General features: G+C 40.7%; 1 non-coding gene across 1 annotated transcript; it reads left to right on the forward strand.

The window, feature by feature from the left end:
• Positions 1-5,245: 5,245 nt before the first annotated feature.
• trnai-gau (transfer RNA isoleucine (anticodon GAU)) lies at positions 5,246-5,319 on the forward strand. Its single transcript has one exon. It is a non-coding gene; the product is annotated as a tRNA-Ile (tRNA).
• Positions 5,320-6,000: the final 681 nt, after the last annotated feature.

A 6,000-nucleotide genomic window follows, 5' to 3' on the forward strand; every position in this document is an offset into this window, starting at 1 on the left:
CTTGCAAGGGTGTTCAGCGATAACCTAATTTACCTCCATTAATGTGGTATGTGTATTACATGAAATTATAACTATACAATTGTGCAATCTTTCTTGATAGTCTATGTCATATTTATATTCATAGAATTTTCTTTTTCTTATTGGTGTGAATTCAAGTATCTGGGAATAAAAAGATTTGATGAACAAAAATATTCAGAGAGTGCAAACCTCTTTCAAGGCTGAACAGTTCCCCCTCATAATATCCCATACCAAGGGATACACCAACATAAATATGTTTGGCCAATATCAATACAACAACAAAAACAACTGTCCGATAATGAAACCAGTACAGATTTATTTTTACATTTATTTCAAAATGTACACCAGTATATAGACAAAATGCATTTAAATTTGTGTTTATGCTTTTCACTGAAAATTGCATCACAAAACTACAAGGATGGAAAAAGAGTTACTATAGTTTACTGGACTTTATTAAATTTATGTGCATTTTTAAAGACACTGATGGAGTCGTACGGTTGGGAGGGGGAGGTTTATGGTGATGTTGTGTTGTACTCACAGGGGTGTCAGATTTTCAGGTGGTCAAGTCAAATCAAGTCAATTTTACTTGTATAGCCCAATATCACAAATTACTAATTTGCCTCAAGGGGCTTTACAGCAACACAACATCCTGTCTTTAGACCCTGGCATCGGATAAGGAACAACTCCCTAAAAAAAAAAACCCTTTAACAGGGAGAAAAAATAGGAAGAAACCTCAGGGAGAGCAACAGAGGAGGGATCTCTCCCCCAAGATGGATTAAAGTTATGATGGAGATGTGGAAAGAGCGATGGAGAGTCATAAAAACCCGCCTCGAACAATATTGGGCAGAAAAATATTTAAAATATTTCAATAGTGTTTTTCCACCATCATTTTCAACATTTTCACTCTCGTGGTCCATTGGTTAAAGAGCTCATACCAAAAAATGTTTGAAGGGTTGAAAGTCCAACAGAAATTGAAATGCATATTTTTTTGTCACAATATTGACCTTTTCTGTAGGGTGTATCTTGTGTTTCCTCTTTTGGTAAAAAAAAAAAATCATGATCCAAAAGCAAAACATTTGCATTTTAAAACTTTTATTCATCTGCTTCTACTGGTAGGCACGAACTTGGTTATCCAACTACGCATAGATGGATGATAGCCAACCACATTTCATTTCAAGGACAGTTTTTTTCCCCTCTCCCCAGCAGATGTTTAGTAGCTGCAACACAACACAACCATATTTGTGCGCCGCACCAGCTTCAGCTAGCCCGCAGTGTCTAAGGTTAGACGTTGCATAGCTGGTTGCAGTTGTGAGGAGTCCCTGTGGGGACCAAAAGTGGATGGTTGAGGTTTTTAAGGAATGGTATCCCGACAAGATTTACGAGGCAGATCTGCATTATCTCATTTCTTTCCCAGGGCTTCATTCATCAACTGGGCTCAGAAACAAAACGTCTAGATGCATACTCAATAATCCAGGTAAGAAAGGAAATCCCAGAAAGTTGAATAAGCAGAAACAACACGGCTTTTCACATCAGATGACCTTTAAACCTTTTTTTTTTAACTACTACTTTTATTGATCCCCCGTGGGGCAATTCTTTTCCTGCATTTAACCCACCCTAGCTGTGTAGCTAGGAGCAGTGGGCAGCCGCTAGTGCAGCGCCCGGGGACCAACTCCAGTTCGTCTTGCCATGCCTCGGTCAGGGCCTCAGACAGGAGTATTAACCCTACCATACATGTCTTTTAGATGGAGGGGGAAACCGGAGCACCCGGAGAAAACCCACCGCAGACACGGGGCGGAGAACGGGCAAGCTCCACACAGAGGACGACCCCCCAAAGGTTGGACACCCCGGGGTTCGAACTTCTTGCTGTGAGGCGACAGCGCTAACCACTGGGCTACCGTGCCCATACCTGGACCTGGAGCCATACCAACGATTCTTAATAAGCACAAGTTAGTACTTGAATGCATGTCTGTTTTGTAGCTAACAGTAACCCTCGTCCTGCATCGAAAGGTCCGGATCAAAGACCGTGGTAGTGATTTATATTGTTGTTTGGCGAGGCTACTAGCTATTAGCCTCATAGCAGTTGTGTAGCTAACACTAGCTAGTGTAATGCAGCCGCTTTCATCAAATGCGGTGAGAAACAGAGAGGCTTCGGTTTGCAGCTGCTGCTAAGGCCAGGGGATATCCCTACAAATACCGATACTGCACAGGTAAGTTTTGTCAATATATATTTTCAATATGCAATATTACTTATTAATGTCACCATAAAGTAGCACAGGCTGAAGCTGAAAAAGTTTTGGGAGCCGTCACTGTCTGAGAGGCATACAAACTTACCAGCAAGCCTCAAGACCAGTCCTTCCAGATGTTGAATGTTGTGATTTGACAGACAGTTCATCATGTTAAGTGCCATACCATAAGTGTCAGATAATAATAATTTAAAAAAAGTGTGCCTCGTAGCATTGCTCACAGCTGTATTACCAGGGAAGTTGACAGAACGTCTCCAAGCAACACCGACTTTTAGCTGTCACTCAAAAATCACCATGGGAACGCCCACTCAGCAGCCTGAAGTCTGGATGCGTGCCTCCCCAAAAAATATGCTTTATCTTCTTTTTAACAATTAAAAAGCCCCAATACCTTCAATAACACTTTGATTTCTTTGTACATTGAAAGTGAGATTTCAAGTTCCTGTTAAGACTTTACAGATTTTTATCACCAGTCTATCAGTTGTTTCTCTGCTCAAGAATCAACATTTTGGAGAATCCATTCAACCATTTTTGAAATATTTTGCGCGCGCACACACACACACACACACACACACACACACACACACACACACACACACACACACACACACACACACACACACACACACACACACACACACACACACAACACAAATGAGGGCATATTTCATATTTCCACAAAGAAGACAGTCTACCAGGGGATTGTTATTTTCCTCTGACTTTAGGCTTCCAGACACAGTTTGGACATTGATAGTCAGGGGTTGGCATACAAATTCCAATTTATCATGAGGACGCCTGAAAAATGTGCAGACGCCGTCATGATTTGGTTAGTCCACAAATTAGAAACAGGAAGAGGATCTGCCGATGCATTTGTGTTCTGGTCTGCATGCATGCTTGTGTTCATGTGTGTTTTTGAGTTCATGCTGGGTGTTTCAGTAGTCAGTGTGTGTGTGTGTGTGTGTGTGTGTGTGTGTGTGTGTGTGTGTGTGTGTGTGTGTGTGTGTGTGTGTTTGAGAGCCAGTCTCAGCCAGACAAGCACAAGAACAAAGAAAGTGCCCCTCCCCAGACCATGGCCCATATACCTCAACCAACCACTCTCCATCCTACAGCCGTTAGCAAAAAACACACCAGATATTGTGGAAGTAACAGTAATTACACAGTGAGGTAGATACCATGAAAATGCAGATGCCTCAGCAGCCACAAGGCCAAAACTGAGAGACTCAGGAGTTTCATCCCCCAGGCCATAAGGACACTAAACACAACATAACAATTACATTGGTAATTTTACTGCCACTTTGCCACTTTGCTTCAGAAACTTTCTACAGACACTTTACACTTCACTCATTCTTTCTGTTTGCACACCTGTACTTGTACTCATATTGCATAGTAACAGCACATTGTATATAGATATTCATCGGGATATAGCTGCTGTATACTCCCCGGATACTTTTTTTTTTTTACTTTTTAAAATTTTAATGTATTTTATTTTACTCTCATTTTATTATTATTGTTGTTCCACTTCTCTTTTGTTGCACAGTTTTGGAGTTTGCCAAAAAAATAATTTCACTGCTTATTGTGGTTGTACACAAAGTATATGACAAATAAACCTTTGAATCTTGATTCTAAAACTGAAAGTAAAACTGAAGGAACAAAAATTAAGTGATTAAGTAAATTTTATAATGTTAAAGTGGTTTGATAAAAAAGTCAATTTTTATCACATCATCATTTTTTGATACATACATCCATTATCCAAACCACTTATCTTGCTCAAATATTTGGCTCAAGCAGCATGGTGGGCCAGTGGTTAGCACTTTCGCCTCACAGCGAGAAGGTCCTTGGTTCAAGTCCCAGGTCCTTTCTGTGTGGATTTTGTATGTTCTCCCCATGTCTGCGTGGGTTTCCTCCGGGTGTTCCAGTTTCCTCTCACCATCAAAAGACATACATTTTAGGTTAATTGATGTGTCTGTGCCCCTTGGCAAGGCAATGGAAAGAAGAACTGGAGTTGGTCCCTGGGGGCTGCATGGCGGTTGCCCACTACTCTAGCTACATGGCTGCCCACTGCTTCCAGTGAGTGTTGGATGGGCCAAATGCAGAAGATAAATTTCCCCACGGGGATAAATAAAGTACATCTTATCTTAGTTTCTGTTACTTCAATATAATAACATGCAATACTCCTGCCTGTGTCCCTGACCAAGGCAACATAAAGAAGAACTGGAGTTGGTCTCTGGGTACTGCAGCTACCCACTGCTGCTATACATTAGGATGGGTTAAATACAGAAGACAAATTTCATTGTAACCTGTACAATAACAAAATGAAGTGGCTTTCATCTTTCTTATTTGGCTGGTTTGTGGTTTAATGTGGTAAATTTTGCCCCTTCTGCGGTCGAATGTAACTTCCTCTCACAAGTAATTCCACAATGATTAAAATTATGATTTCAAGGGAAGATGATGTATTCCCAGTCATCGCCCAGTGACAAAGGTTTGAATGAGTTTATCATGTTAGGATTATCACATAGCTTGTATATATAATTTCCACACACTGATTGCATTAAGGATGGGTGGGGTTAGGATTAGGTTCGGTAATAATGATAATGATAATACACTTTATTTGTATAGCAGTTTTTTTAAACAATGTTTGTACAGAAATTTTAAATTAGAATACAGAAATTAAAGAAAGAGAAAAAAATGAAAAAGAAAACGACAATAAAACACCAAAGAATATCCATCCATCCATCTATTATCCAAGCCACTTATCACAATCAGTGTTGTGGGATGCTGGAGCCTATCCCAGCAGTCACTGGGCTGCAGGCGGGGAGACACCCTGGACAGGTCGCCAGTCCATCACAGGGCTGACACCTTCACACCTAGGGACAATTTATTATGGCCGATTCACCTGACCTACATGTCTTTGGACTGTGGGAGGAAACCGGAGGACCTGGAGGAAACCCACACAGACCAGTTTATCTCCCAATTTATTTATTTACCTTGTCTCTGTGGTGCAATTGGTTAGTACGTTCAGCTGATAACTGAAAGGTTGGTGGTTTGAACCCACCCAGGGATTTCACCAAAGACTACCAGCAATGAAAAAGAAAGTAAGATCTAATTAAAAGCAATACTAAAAGATGTGTTTTGAAGATGTTTCTAAAAAAGTGCTCTGAAATTAAATTTACTTGGGGAGCGAGCAGAGCTTGGGATCGTAGTAACTAAATGCTGACTCCTTGCTCTTCAAGTTTTTGAGTGGCTAGCATGATGCTGCTAAGAATGTACTAGCGCTATGACTGCCAAGCACACACACATGCACAAACACACACAAACAAATATCCACACATTCATATACACTCACACACATACATACACACAGTCATAAAAGGCGAGGACCCAAAGCAATAAGACTTTGCTTGTTAGCACTGTCGAAGAAATTCAAGTTGACTCAAGTCAAGTTTATTTGTGCAGCCCTAAATCACCGATGCACTCCCTTTACATTCACACAGTAAGAAACAGGAAGATACAGTGAACAACAATGGACTGCACTCTCTTTTCTTGGACCCTCAATTCAGATGAGGAAAATCTGTATTTCTATCCATCCATCCATCCATCCATCTATCTATGGGAAGTCAGAATTAACAGACCCTCCACATCTGGCAGGGATGCAGCTTCTTGGACACTTTTGCAGGGTGGATGAATAATATGAGCTGCAGGGTGAGGATGGATATCAATATAGATGGGGTTACAAATTGTTTTT

This window comes from Lampris incognitus, chromosome 8 (genome assembly GCF_029633865.1).
Source record: "Lampris incognitus isolate fLamInc1 chromosome 8, fLamInc1.hap2, whole genome shotgun sequence".
Lineage (NCBI taxonomy): Eukaryota > Metazoa > Chordata > Actinopteri > Lampriformes > Lampridae > Lampris > Lampris incognitus.